This window comes from Mastigoproctus giganteus, chromosome 11 (genome assembly GCF_048544385.1).
Source record: "Mastigoproctus giganteus isolate SK-2022 chromosome 11, ASM4854438v1, whole genome shotgun sequence".
Classification (NCBI taxonomy): Eukaryota; Metazoa; Arthropoda; class Arachnida; order Uropygi; family Thelyphonidae; genus Mastigoproctus; species Mastigoproctus giganteus.
The window spans coordinates 160,080,100-160,096,058 of NC_143585.1; the positions used below are offsets into that span (position 1 = coordinate 160,080,100).

Sequence of the window (15,959 nt, forward strand, 5' to 3'; positions counted from 1 at the left end):
TTTATTGTGAGTGGCCTATGGCAATGTGAACATCGTGGAGGGTCATTACCTGATAACAGAAATAGATGGGTCAAATGAGTGTGGCCTATTCGGGCTCTGGCCAGGACTACCTCTTCTTGTCTGTTTGTGCGGAAATTGGAAGCCCATAATTGCAGTACAGGTTTAATTTCAAGGAGTTTGTTATGAAAATGCATATGGACACTGAAGTGTCCATCGTTCCTTACATATATTTCGTATATACATTTTGTAATCACTGAACGGGACCAGAAAATTCATTGGGGATGTGCTGGATGGATGCTTGGCAGCATCATCTGCAATTTCGTTTTCTGGTACTCCAGTATGGCCTGGGATCCAGCAGAAGACAACCTTTTGCCGATGATCTCTGAGAAGAATCAACTCCAATCTGATGAACTGTAGTAATGGATGAGTAGGTGGGGAAATCTTTTGCATTGCTGATAGGGCACTTAGCAAGTCTGTGTAGATTATGCTCTTTTTGATTGAGAGATGGAGAATATTTTCCAGAGCAAGCTTTATGGCATATAACTCAGTGGTGTAACTATTGCATTCTGTCGGAAGTGATACAGAAATGATATTGTCATGGAATACCACTGCTGCGCCTGATCCACTCTCGGACTTCGATCCATCAGTATATAGTTTAGCGAAGTCAAGATAACATTGTATATGTGCAATGTGCAGCTGTTGGATGTTAATACCCATTAAAGAGTGTTTTCCCCATTGGTGGAAATAATTGTCACAAGACGGCATCATGACAGACCATGGAGGAACATGATCTATAGGTTCTTGGTGGACTTTGAGTTGTATATTCCAGTTTTCTGCTTGGTCCATTAACCTAATACCTGCAGGCCTAGTTGCTTGTGGTTTGTTTCTATAAAAGGTCGTGAGTTGCGGATCATTAAATATTGACCAATGAGGATGGGTCGATTGGCTTTGGATCTTGGTTGCGTAGTTCAGTAATAACATCTTTCTTCTGATGTTTAGAGGAGCTTCATAAGCTTCTACATACAGACGTTGCACTGGAGATGTTCTGAATGCACCTAGAGCTATTCTAAGAGCTGAATGTTGAATAGGGTTGAGGAGAGATAAAGCACTTTCCGTAACAGAATCGAAGACGGGAGTGTGCCACAATCCAGACAGGATCTGATTATGGATCTATATAAGTGAAGCAAGGTCTGCTCCCCAGGTTGTTGCTGATAAGGCTCTGAGTATGTTCATATTTTTTTGACAAGATGTCCAGAGATGTTCAATGTGTTTTTGATAGTTTAACATACTGTCAAAAATTAAGCCAAGTAGATGAATACTATTTGCTATTGGAATAGGATGGTTATCTAATTGGAGTTCAGGATCAGGATGAATTTTACGTATGGTACAGAAGTGAATGGCAGTAGATTTCTGGCTGGATAGTCTGTAACCGTTTTGTGTCATCCAAATCTGGATCTGATTTATTGATATCTGCAATTGTCTCTCAGAGATTGTGAGATCATCAGCATAAAAATGAGTCCACTGTTTTCGGAATGAGTTCAGTTAAGTGATTAATTATAATTGCGAATAGAGTGGCACTGAGAATGGACCCTTGAGGGATTCCTTCTTCCTGGAAAAAGTTTTTAGAGAGTTCCCAAATAATGAACTGGAAAGAATCTTTGTTGTAGGAAATTTTGGATGAAAAATGCCGAAACACCATGTAATGTCAAAGGCTTTCTCAATATCCAGACAGAACATAATGAGATGCTCCTTTTTGATGAATGCATTTCTGATGTTTGCTTTGGCTTTAATCATAAGGTCCAATGATGATTGATTTTTTTCTGAATACAAATTGATTGTTATTGATTAAATTTTGGGATTCAAGATACCAAGTCAGATGGTGATGAATTGTTTTTTCGAGGGTTTTGCTCAGACAGCTGGTAAGTGAAATTGTTCTGTGGTTATGAGGAACAGAATAGTCTTTACCAGGTTTTGGGATAGCCAGAACATTGTAATGACGCCAGGAGCTTGGGAATGTATGTTCAGTGAAGATTCGATTGAAGAAGATCAGCAGTGACGAGTGTGACTTTGGGTCTAAATTTTTGAGCATTATATAAAATATCCCATCAGTGCCAGCAGCACTGTTCCTTGTGTCGGTAAGCGCATGCTGCAGTTCAACCATGGTGAATGGTTGATTATATGTCAGTGCACATCTGACAGTGAAATTCAGTTTGGATTTTTCAGTTACATCTTTAATTTTTTGAAATGATTGGTCATAAGCAGTTGAGGAGGACAACTGAGAAAATACAGATCCTAGTGCATTTGCGATTTCTGCAGGGGCAGAGAATTCCTGTCCATTCCAGTTAATTAGTGGAGTAGATGGAGGAATTTTGCCATTTAACAATTTTATCTTATTCCAGATCAGACTGACGTCTGTATTTTTATTAACTGAGGAAGCAAATTTAATCCAAGACTCTTTTTTTGCTTTCTGTCTGATATAACGGGCTCTTGCTCTAAGTCGCTTATAATTAATAAGATTGGAAGTGGTTGGATGTTTGTGGAATTGATTCCATGCTTTGTTTTTCTCTTTTTTTGCATTGTTGGTATTCGTTCCACCAATAATTTAATTTTCGCCTTTTCCTGACTTGGTATTGTGGAATGGCAGCGGTTGCAACTGTGAGAATTTGGTTTGTTATATGTTCAGTAACATGGTTGATAGAAGAGCACTGTATGATATGGTTGTCGAATGAGACAAGCCTGCTGTATTTTATCCAGTCAGCCTTTGGAAATTTCCATTTTACTGGATTATCTCTTGGTAATGAACAGGAAGTTTGAACTTTGCATATTATTGGGAAATGATTGCTGTTGTGAGGATCGTTAAGAGTTACCCACTCGATACTTGGATAGAGTACTGGAGAGCAAATGGAAAGGTCTATTGTGGAGGTTGATCCGGTAGAAAAATGAACATAGGTGGGAGAGCCAGTATTTGACAATGTTAAATCCTGTCTGTATATCAACATTTCAATAAGCTTTCCACACATGTCTAAGCTGGAGGAATCCCATAATGGGTGGTGGGCATTAAAGTCACCTAGTAGACAGAAGGGAACTGGTAGTTGCAACACAAGATCTTCAATTTCCTGAATAGAATATGGACGATTAGGTAGAAGATAAATTGACACCAATGTAGTAGTAGTAGTGGCATGTGATGCAAAAAAGCAAGTGTATGAGCTTATGCAACATCAGCCGAAAAAAAAAAAAAAAAAACACCATTCCCTCCAAATGCCTGTCCAGTTCCTCCTTAAATTTATTCAACCTATCAACTTCCACAACAACAGATGGAAGTTTGTTCCAGCAATTAACTACCCGCTGGCTAAAGGCAAATTTCCGCATATCTATTCTACATCTGTCCTTTCTTAATTTGAATTTATGCCCCCTTAGGTTCCTAATCAGAACAAGTGGAAGGATCCCATCAGAATTCAGCGTGCTAAACTCACTCAAGGCCTTATATACCTCAATCAGATCACCGCGCAGGTGCCTAGTCTCCAGCCACTGCAATTTGCAGAACTTAAGTCTCTCTTGGTAAGAGGATCCCTTCAATGTTGCCCTTCTCTGTGCATGCTCAAGCAAATCTACATCCTTCCTAAAATGAGGCCTCCAGACCTGTACGCAGTACTCAAGGTGTGGCCTGACCATTGCCTTATACAGAGGGACAATTACCTCCTTTTCCCTGCTAGCAAAATTCTTATATATCATTGACAAAACCACATGACCTGCCCTGGCAGCCTGTCTGCATTGCTCAGAAAACTTCATATCTGACTGCACAATTACTCCCAGGTCTTTTTCATTTTTTACCACCTTAAGTGTAGTACCACACAGTTGGTACGTTTCTCTGGGGTTACGTCTACCCATATGCAGTACTTTGCATTTGTCAAGGTTAAACTTCAGTTGCCACTTCTTAGCCCATCTGCCCAAATTATCTAGATCCTGTTGCAGTAGCACACTGGCAATTCTGTCATTAACAACCCTGCCAACCTTTGTATCATCTGCAAACTTCGACATTAAGCCTGATATACCTTCATCAATATCATTGATAAATATACAAAATGACAGTGGACCCAACACCGAACCCTGTGGGACTCCACTACTAACATTAGTCCACGAAGAGCAGCACCCATTGATTACCACCCTCTGTCTTCTCCCACTTAACCATCCTTTTATCCACTGTAGCAACTTACCCTTAATACCATTCTGCTCCAATTTGTACAATAGTCTTCCATGCACAACAGTGTCAAAAGCTTTTCTGAAATCCAAATATATGATATCAAAATTATTTTTTGCATCCAGTTCCTTTGTAACTACATCATAATATCCTATCAAATTTGTCAGACAAGACTTTCCCTTAACAAACCCATGCTGTGTCTGATTATTGCTGCAGTCTTGTCTAGATGAGCCTGCAATGCATTTTTAACCAGTGACTCCATTATTTTACCCGTAACAGAAGTTAAACTAACTGATCTGTAATTACTTGTGTCACCCTTCAATCCCCCTTTGTGAATTGGGGATACATTTGCATATCTCCAGTCCGTGGGAACTTCCCGAGTCCAAAGATGCTCTCATAATTATGGCTAAGGGTTTGCTTAGTTGCTTTGCCGCCTCCTTTAATATAACTGGATAGATCCCATCCACCCGAGGTGCGTTTCTTATGTTTATCTTCAACAATTTCTCCTCCACTTTGCTCTCAGTTATTACAAAAACATTGAGTATCCTGCTACAATTTGATAACCATCTGCCATTTTCAAACCTTAATAATTCCTCATGTGTGAATGTAGATGCAAAATACTCATTCAGTTTTTATTTGAATTTATATAACAGTGATTCCAATTACTATGAGTGCGGCAACAGTTTCTAAAAAGAAGTTTGTAATGGAATGCGTCTGGAGGGAACTCTTGAGTCCAACAGGATGGCTACTCCTCCATGAGCACTATTAGTGTCAGATCTATCTAGTCTGAAGATAGTGTAATTTTTTACTGTAGTGGAAAACTTGGGGCGTCAAGTTGATTCCTTTTAAGCACATGGCAACAGGATTGAAGCAGTGAATTAGTTTATTGATATCATTGATGTTGCTGCGAAAACCTCTATAATTCCATTAAAGGATATGTTCCATTATTTGGTTTTGTTCGTGGAAGTTGTATCTGACTGCTTTTTATAAGCTGATTGTTTATGACGGTTTGGTTTCGATTTTTCTTTTCAGGGAAAAGTGGGACATCCTGATTCATTGCTATCATCCATATCATCTTCTGCATGTATTTCAAGAAGTTCTTCTTGACCAATAGTATCATCTGTATGCATGCTTGTTAGGCATGATTCTTTCGCCTCAACAGGATACGATCTTTGTAAATTTTCTGCTACCCGACAATGCAGAGGTCTCTGGGATGGAATTGTGAGTGGGTATTATTGCTTTGGTCTACTGAATTTGGTTTCGATGGATGCTGGATCAAGAGTACCGATCGAGCCCAGTCTGATATTGATATTTTTGGAGATATAGATACTTTTGTCTGACAGGACACTGATCTGTGTCTGTGAATGTTAGAAGCATAAGTGCGTTTAGGTATACTTAAGTTGACCTGTTTTTTCGCTTCTTGGTAAGAGACTTTATTTTCAATTTTATATTTTTGTATTTTTTTCCCTATTTTCCATAGTTCACAATCTTTGGAGTAAGCTGGATGCTTGCCACTACAATTAGGATACTGTGGTGTTAGAACTTTGCATCCTGCTTGCGTGTGATTTTTGCAGCCGCAATTCGGACATATAGTGTCTCCACGGCATACTGTCTAAGAATGGCCAAACTTTTGACATTTATAACATCTAAGTGGATTTGGGATATATGGCCTAATGTGGCAATTCAAGTAATCTGCTTTGACAGAACCCAGCAGATTTGGAATACTGAAAGTTAAGATTATGTTTCATGTGGGAGTTAAGTTGCCGTCTTTTCTGATCATGATTCGTTTTTCATGAGACACATTTTGATCTTTTAGCTCCTGGACAATTTCTTCCTCAGAAATGTTTAAAAGATCCCATTCGGAGCTCACTCCCTTGGAAGAATTTAGTGTGTTGTGTGGGGTAACCTGAATCGGTATTCCTTAAAGTAGTAAGTTGTAGTAGTAACTCAGAATGCCTTGAGTGAGATGTTTCTATCAGTAAATCTCCTGATTGGAGACATTTGACCATTTTTGGTGAACCTGCAGCATTTTTTAGGTATATCTGGATGATGAAAGGAGAGACCTTGCTCACAGGTTGGGATGACAAAGAATGAACTATGAGGTAAGCTGGAGATTCCTGCTTCCTAGTGTCCTTTTTAAGTCTCTTTGAAAAAGAGAAGTCATGGTCAGTATCACTGTCATGTTGAGAGCTCTTGGGCTCTAAGCGTGGAAATACTTCAATTTCCATTTCCGCTCCATTTAGCACCAAGGGATGGATTTTCCCAAGGGTTACTGGCTCCACCATGTGGAGGCAGGAGCTGTGCCACCAGTAACCAAGCAGATACTGAAGTTAGTAGAGTGGCTAGTATTTGATATAAAGACTAGGAAAAGAAAGGTGGATTCTATTTCTGGGTTTTTACTTCTGACTTTGCAAGCAAAGAACCACTTGATGTGAACAAAAGAGGAGAAAATCACACAGAAAAATAAATAAAACTATATTGTTTTTCAAAGAGCACTCTATAAATTGCACAGATAAAAACGCTTGGCACTCAGGGCCTAAGCATGAGGGATGGAAGGAATAAAAGAAATAGAGACTTAAGGCAGAGCTGAACATTTGATACCAGGAGGCAAGCAAAGCAGTGAAATCAGTAAATAGTAATAAGGCATATTCTAAAAAAGCTGAGTACAAGTGTTCCACTGGGACACAAACAGAAATGTTTATATTTCTTTTAATTTTTATCAGTCATTTATGCTTTATTAGTTATGAAGTAGAGAAATGTTTATTAGTCATTTATGCTGCTATTTACTGAGTTCTCAAAAATCCACACAGAAAACTCAATCATCTGCTACTACAATATCAGTATCTCCTGTTGTTACAGCATTACAGAAATCCAGTGGGACTAATGCTATCAGTGGAGTCCTGCCTACCGGGCTAGCCGGGTGGGTAAAAGTGCCTGCTTGGCAACCCAAAGGTTGCAGGTTCAAATCCTGCCTCAGGCTTGGATATTACGATGGTGCTGTACTGTCCAGTTGTCCCGGAAGGAAGCAGGAAAAAACTGGCTCCTTCGTGTAATGCTCACATCATACGATAAAATAAAAATAAAAAATTAGTGGAGTCCTCGAGGGCTCAGTGCTGGGCCTATTGTTGCTTTCTATATTTATTAATGATACTAATGAAGGCATATCAGGCTTGATAATCTATGTTTACAGTTATACAAAGGTTGGCATGGTGGTTAATGACATTAATCACAGCATGCTATTGCAACAACGTACCAACTGTGTGGTACTATAAGGAAGGTAGTGGAGAGAGAGAGAGAGAGAGAGAGAGAGAGAGAGAGAGAGAGAGAGAGAGAGAGAGAGAGAGAGAGAGAGAGAGAGAGAGAGAGGTCATGGAGTGATTATTCTATTGTATAAGGAAATTGAGTAATGGTCTGGAGGCATCATTTTAGGAAAGATGTGAGCCTGTTCAAGCAGGTGCAGTCTCACAGAGAAAGTCTTCATTTGTGGAAATTGCAGCCTGGAAACTAATAAGCTGCAAGAAGACCTGATGGAGGTGTTTAAGGCTTTGAATCGATTGAGTAAGCTAAATGTTGATGGCATCCTTACTCTTGCTCAGATAACATATAATGGGACATTTTTTTATGATGGATGGTTGCAGGATAGATAAATGAAAATTTGCTTTCAGACAGAGGTAGTTTACTGTTGGAACAAACTTCCATTTGGTGTTGTGAGAGTGGATAAATTTAAAGATTAAGCAATTTATTAGAAGGATGGACAGGTGATGTATGAAGTGTTTGTTTAAGCATTTAACTCGGTTCCTCACGAAAGAGGTTACTGTATAATCTTGAACAAGTTGGGATTACTGGTAAAATTCTAAGATGGATTGCTGGGTGGCTGCAGGGCAGAAGGTTGGGATTAATGGATATTCTTCTGATTGGTGTAAAACCAGGCGTGGGGTCACTCAAGGATCAGATCTTGGACCACCGTTGTTTCTCGTGTATGAAAAAAAAATGATATTGATGAAGGGATAGAAGGTGTGATGTCAAAATTTACAGAGTCGTTAATGATCAGTGCCAAGCAGTGTTCCTTCAGGATGACTTGAACAGACTTCAAAGATGGTCAGAGAAGTGGATGCTATGTTTTAATACTGCTAAATGCTAAAAATGTCTTACACCTGGGGAATAGCAACCCACAAATAAATCATACACTTTTAGCATTAGCAAAGGCACATGATGCAAAAGCAAGCTTATATAGCATCAGTCAAAAAAAAAAAAAAAAAACCCTTATTTCACCCATCCACTTGCTACAAATGTTTGTCAAGTTCTGCCTTGAATCTGTTTAAGCTATTAACTTCTACAATGACAGATGGAAGTTTGTTCCAGCAATCAACCATCCGCTGGCTAAAGGCAAACTCATGCACATCTATCCTACAACCGTCTTTCCTCAATTTGAATTTATGCCGTCTCAGGCAATTATTCTGAGCAAGAGGAAGAATCCCATCAGCATTGAGCATGCTCAAACCATTCAAGGCTTCATACACCTCAATCAGATCACCTTGCAGGTACCTAGTCTCCAGACACTGTAATTTGCAAAACTTAAGCCTTTCTTCGTAAGAGTACCCCTTTGTTCCTTTCAGTAATCTTGTTGCCATTCTCTGTACTCGTTCCAGCAGCTCTACATCCTTCTTGAAATGAGGCCTCCAGACCTGTATACAGTACTCAAGGTGTGGTCTGACAATTGCCTTATACAAGGGGATAATCACCCCCTTATCCCTGTATATCATTGACAAGGCACCATGAGCTATTCTATTATTTCCACCCCTTCTAGGCGGCCGTAATAGGTGCAGAATGAGAAACGAGATTTCAACAGCTCTACATCCTTCTTAAAATGAGGCCTCCAGACCTGTATACAGTACTCAAGGTGTAGCCTGACCAATGCCTTATACAAAGGGATAATCACCTTCTTATCCCTGCTAGAAAAATTCCTGTATATCATTGACAAGACACCATGAGCTACTCTTGCAGACTGTCTGCACTGCTAAGAAAACTTCATATCTGCCTGCACAATTACCCCCAGGTCCGTTTCACTTGGTGGGATTGAATTAAAAACAGTGGAGGAGGAAAGGTATTTGGGAGTTACAATACAGTCTGATATGAGGTTTTTTGATGATCAGGAAGCCAGGAAATGCTTTAGTGTCCTATCGATGATTTATTGAACATTATCCAGTAGAGAGGGAGGTTATAATCCCACTGTACAAGGCAATTGTAAAACCACATTTGGAATACTGTGTTCAAGGTGGAGACCTCATGTCAGCTTGTCTGTAGGCCTTATGGCACAAAGGCAGCAAGGCCATAATGCACCTAACTATGGTGATGTTAAATACATAGTTATATCTGTATAGATGTTATTCAAGTTTATAACGTGTTCTACAGTTTTATCTGTATGAGGAAACTAAAAATTTTGGTCACATGTGGTGTATCACCTAGGAGGTCAGAAATGTCGAAAGAGGTGTTCGTCATGGAAAATGAGGTAAACATAGTTTGTCGCTCAGTATTGCACTTTGTGCACCATTAGCATTAGTAGAGGCATTTGATGCAAGAAAGCAAAGAATGGCAGGCGATAAAAAAAAAAAAAAAAGAATGGCAGGCGATACTGAAGTCAATGTCATTCAGGGTAGTGGACACTGTTTGTGGTACATCCTTTGGTTATTGAGTTAATTATTATCTTAAATAGGGTGGCACTTAGTACTGAACCTTGTGGAACCCCTTCTTACTGGATAAAATTGGATGATAACTGGTTAATGACTCTAACTTGAAAAGAGCAATGGTGGAGGAAGTTTCTGATAAACTCTGGCAGGTGTCCACGTAGTCCTAGGTCGTATAAGTTTCGCATTATGCCGTACCTCCAAGCTGTATCAAACACTTTTTCTATGTCAAAGAGAACCATGACATGGTGTTCTTTTCATACAAAGGCATCACGGATGTTTATTTCTGCCTTATCAGTAAGTCAAGAGTGGATCTGCCTTCACGGAAACCACTGTATGGGTTAAGCAGGTTGTTTTGGGCTAGAAACCAGGTTAGGCAGGCATTGATCATTTTTTCCAGAACCTTCCTCATACAGCTGGTGAGTGCAATAGGTCGATAATGTTGTGGATTTGTAGGATCATTTCCTGGTTTTGGAAATGCCAAAACATGTGTGATGCCATTTGTCCGGGAAGGTGTTCTCTTTGAAAATTGTGTTGTAAAGAAGGAACAATGTCTTAAGGGCTGGATCAGTAAGTTGTGCTATCATGATGTAGTGTATTCCATCTGGTTCTTCTACACTGAGTTTGGTGATGGCTAAAGTATGGTGCAATTCTGACATTGTGAAGGGGAGATTGTATGCAGCACTAAATGATGATTTGAAGTTTATGAAATGTTTCTCAGCCTTTGCTTTGTGCACCTGAAAAGGAAGTGTGTAAGATGCCATTGCTGAGATGTCCATGAATGATTTGTCCAATGTATTCGCAAACTCCACTGGTGTTGTACATACTCGCTGTAAACATCACAACAGTTTACAGCGTGTATGGGAAGGCTGATGTGTCAATGTTTAGAGTACATACGTCGTATTTTGGCTCATATCACTTGCGTTTTTGTAGGTTCTTGTAATTGTGGAAGTGAAACATCTCCATGCTTCCCTTTTTCTAGTCTGCCTAATATGTTTTGCTTTTGCCTGAGCATGTTTGAAGCAGATGAGATTTGATGTTGTTGGAAACTTCCTGAAGATGTTCCATGCTCTTCTTTTCTTTTTGAGCATGCTGATATTTTATTGGATTGCTTTGGAATCGCTTGGTCTGCTGTTGGTAGTATTCAGTTAGATATATATTCTGTGGCCAAGTTTACAGATGTTTGCTGGACCTGCTTTTTTTCCAGTATTGTTAATTGCTTGTATACATCCCATTTTTCTCTGAAAAAGTTCCATTTGGCAGTTCTGTTAGAAAAGTGAAGAATGTTTCTATCAATCTAGCATAATGTTCGATACCAACAGATTACTATGGATAGTCCATCCAAATAGAAGATATATATATGCTGAGTATAGAGAGAGATGTAAATAGCTGAAGTAGATCCTGTAGGTAAATGCGTATAAGTGCGTGCGCCATTATTAAGAATAATCAAATTGTGCTGGTCAAGTAACGTTTCCATAATTTGTCCACATTTGTCCACGTTCTGATTTTCCCATAATGAATGGTAACTATTGAGGTCCCTCTAGGATGAAGTAGGGTTGAGTTGTACCACTAGTTCTTCTAGGTTGTCGTAACTTATATTTTGATTAGGTGGCAAGTATAGCGAGACTATAGTCAGGAGAACATTGCAGTATGAGTCAGTCAATACTGCAATTGCTTCAAGGTTTGGTTTTAATGGGAGTAGTTTGGAGGGTAGGGAGAGTGTTGATTATCAACACTAAATAAATAAATAAATCTTTATTTGTCCTACCAAATTTAAAATATAGGAGTACATTGGTAAGCGACAAATTCCCTTCACGGCAGACAATGCCAGGGGATTATCATAAAATGCGAATAAAAGAATGTCTAAAATACACAAGAAAGGTTAAATATACACAAAAAGATTACATTTAAACTACATTACTCTTCACTACATTTCTGTCTCGAGTCCTGGCAATTGTAATACAAAAGTTCATCTTAACATCACATCCACTGATCAACTTGTGCGAGATATACAATTGCATACACACAGTTCTTGACAGAAATTCGCACAACTACTAGGCAACAGTAGCCTCAGCGAGCCACACTGCGGTTTGTTTCCTATATTTCGGGTCTTCTATGAGCCTTAGTAGGTCAATTCCGATATGTGTTAGGCACTGAATTGATTCTAACGCACTGGCGGGTATAAACCTGTCGGCCATCTTCAGTCTGTTGGTCTTCATTCTCAAGAATTTTGTGCCTCTCAATGCAGATGGCGGGATGTGCCACTCACAAAGCTGCCAGAAGCATGGTGATGATATCGTGCCAGTCATCATTTTGATTGTAGTTATTAATCGTTTCCAGGAAATGATGTCTGGTAAACGCTGCAGTTTAAGCTGTTCAGAGAGCTGCGTGGTCATTAACTGTTGAGGGAGGTGGTGCTTATGGTTTGCCCACTTCAGCAGCCAGAATTCACTCGCATATATTCTCCTAATGTGGATAGGGGTGGCTGATGCCCACAATTCAGCGCCATACAAAATGGCTGAATACACTGTGGTTCTTAAATATCGTGCGGTTGTTGCAGTCTGTTTCACGTGCAAGAGGTGCTGTTTTGTTGCCCAACGTAAGTAGTTCATTTTCTTTACAATGAGGTCAATATGAGAGTTGAACGTAAGTTTCGTATCAAATGTTACTCCCAGATCTCTATGCGTCTCAACAACTGGGATAGGTTTGCCATTAAGTTTCGGGTGTACGAGCGTTGGCGATTTTTTGAGCGAGTACACCATGATTACAGTCTTCTGCGGATTTAGGGCCAAGCCAAATTTGTCCAAGTACACGAATAAGTTCAGAAGCTTATAATTAATCTGCTCACACAATGCCCTGTTGTTCATGGACGGTTGGATGGGTGTTAGGATCTTAATGTCATCTGCATAAGTGCATACATCATCCTACCGTTGCAGAACGGGATCATCATGGCGGTAAAGAGGAGTCCTGATAAAACTCCACCCTGTGGAACTCCTGCATGGAGTTGGCGTTGGAGGATCTGATTATCTGTGCGGTAATAAATGGACCGACAAGTAAGTAGGGCCTGTAGGAACTTCAGCAAATTTCCTTTTATTTGGAAGGCGTGTTGGAGCAGATGAAGTAAGGCATGTACATCCAGACTATCGAAGGCTGCTTTTATATCGGCATAAATTATTGCAATTTCCTTTCTGGCTTGGAAAGCATTTAGTATCGTGGCCTGAACTGTGAGGAGGTTAGTTATTGTTGATCTTGCAGTCATTGAATAATGAATTTGTTGAGGCTGCCCAGCCAGTATCTGATTCGACAACTTTGGCAACAGAGCTTTCTCCAGTACTTCCATGTGCTAGATTGTTCAGGTTGTTTACAGCATGATCTTTCCGATGAATTGTATAGTTCCGGAGAGAAACAGTTATATGTGATGTTCAGTAGGTTTCCTGCCGACCGGGCTAGCTAGGTGGGTAAAGTGCCTGCCTGGCAACCCACAGGTCGCGGGTTCGAATCCTGCCTCGGGCTTGGATCAGAGTAGAAAATGCAAAACTTTGGAGGTGCAATACGGCCACAGAAGCCGATGAACTAACAAATTAAAAAAAAAAAAAAAGTAGGTTTCCTGTAGGCAGAGAACGATAGGTTCATATTGTGTGAGGAGATTTTGGATGTCATTTATATTGCTACGATATCCTCTACAGTTGCACTGCAGAAATGTAAGCATTATCTGGGTTAAGTAGAACCCTCGATTTGTTTTCGAGGGGCCGAAGGCTTGTTTCGCTCAGGTTTCCCTTTCCCTTTCTTTGGAAAGTATGGTTTTCCCGTGTCCATATCCTTGTTAGCGAATAGTTCTAATACCTGTTCATCTTGCTGTGAGCTATCTTCTAAGTCCATGTTTCTGTTTGGTTTGCATCACAAGTGGGTACTGTAGTGTTTTGCTGTGGGGTGGCATCTGGTTGTACAGCAATCGGCGTATTTATAGCATTACTTTTTTGCTTGCTGTTTGGTTTGGCGAAATGGTGGCCAATACTGACCTTGCCCAATCAGATAGTAATTCATTTGGTGGTATGGTTACCACTGTTTGGGTTGCAATTGATATTTGTTTTTTGCTTACTTGAGCATAGGTTCGTTTATTAGCATTCAGGGCTGGAAATGACTTTTTGGCCTCTTGGTAGGTGAAGTTGTGTTCAATTTTGTACCGCTGTACATTTTTTTCCCGCTTCCAGAGGGAACACTCCTTGTAAAATTCCGGATGGGCTTCTCTGCAGTTAGGACAACTTGGTGTTGTCGCTGTGCAATCAGTATTCATGTGCTCAGTGGAAGCACAGGCAGCTGCACCTTTGCAGACTGTCTGAGGTGCCCAAACATCTGGCACTTGTAGCAGCATAAGTGGTTCGGAATGTATGTTCTAACCCGGCTGTTAAGATAACCTGCTTTGATTGTTGTTGGTGGTTTAGGGTTATCAAAAGTGAGTATTGTGTTCCAACTAGGAACAAGTATGCCGTCCTACTTTGTCATTATCCTTCCGACACTGACGACTCCTTGGTCTTGTAGTTCCTGTTTTAGCTCTTCATCTGACATGTTCATGAGGTCCCATTCGGTGATTACACCTCTTGACATGTTCAGGGAAACGTGGTGAAATGTAACAGAAATTCCACCAAACATTTTTAGTTTCAGTAGTTGCTCAGATTGTCGAGCAGTGGCAACTTCCACCAGTAAGTCTTCCAATCTTAATTGACAAACTGTCTTGGGTGTACCTATTATGTTTTCTAGGCATTTTTGCACTAGAAACAGCGAGAGTTTGCCAATAGGTTGTTTTTGGGTCGAGTGTATAATAAGGAAAGTTGGAGTTCTGATTCTGGTTATGTCAGTCGTTTGACTTTTAGCTGCAACAAAATGAGTCTCCGACTGTTTTTGCCCTGTAGGAGTCTCATCTATACACCTAGTGTATTTCTGGGTTTTAGGAACTGTTTGCACCATTTTATCCTGGAAGGGAGAGCTTTTCCCTTCCAGGGTTATCAGTCCCACCACGTGGAGGCAGAAGCAGTGTCATTTTGTGACCAAGTAGTAGGGGGTTAGTATTAAAAGTAAAAACGAAGAGAAGAAAGAAAGAAAGGTTTCTTTTTCTTCTGATCTAGTAAAGTGTTTTCTTTACTGAATTAACTGAGTGTTAATATAATGCTGAAAACAAGGAAAACGATTTCATTTTACCAAGAAAGAGCGCAAATTTACTGGCAAAGACATTTGATCACAAAATTGCTTGGCACCTGGGGCCTGGAGCCCTCATCCGAAAAAAAAAAAAAAAAAAAACCCAAAGACATTGAACTTCTTGAAAGGGTCCAAAGACAGGCAACTCGAATGGTGAGATTGGCAGGACAACCATAAGAGGAAAGACACATTATGGGGGCTACACAGGTTGATAACCAGGCACCTGATTGAGGTTTACAAATGCTCTGAGAGAGATTATTAAAATGAAGGGTGGAATTCTCAATGTTATAAAAAATTCTGGAACTAGGGGTCATAAATTCAAATTACAGGGTTTTAGGTTCAGATTAGATTGTAGGAAGTTTTCTTTTAGCCAGTGAGTTGTTGATAGCTGGAACAAGTTGCCCTCGCAGGTCGTTGAGGCTGACAATTTGAATAAATTCAAAGGTCAACTGGTCAGTTACCTGTGTGAGGAGGGAAGCATATAATTTGTGTGTTTTGTTATCTACTTGGTTGTTTTTTTTTTGTCAGAGCAGCAAAAGCCTGTGGCTTCCTTGCACTATATGGCAAATACTATTACTATTAAGTGGTTTTTTTTTTGCTAATGCTGTATTATCTTGCTTCCTTGCATCATTTGCCAAAAAATCTTTTTAAAGTTTTGTTGTACAAAACATTCACTGGAATTTGTTAGAAATCCTTTTGAAGATAACTGTCTGCAAGCAAGCAAGATGTTACTTTATTAAAAATAGAAATCAGTTAACTGAAAACAAACATTCAATGTAATCATCATCACAATCAAAGCTGGTAGTTATCATGTTGCCTTTTATAATGATAGTAAATCTGATATTATACTAAAACTACAATGAATAACCACTGTTTTTATATAA

At 39.7% G+C, this 15,959-nt stretch overlaps 1 protein-coding gene across 1 annotated transcript in view; it reads right to left on the reverse strand.

The window, feature by feature from the left end:
• Ranbp16 (Ran-binding protein 16) overlaps positions 1–15,959 on the reverse strand; it is a 902,587-nt gene that overhangs the window by 174,461 nt on the left and 712,167 nt on the right. The window lies entirely within an intron of this gene.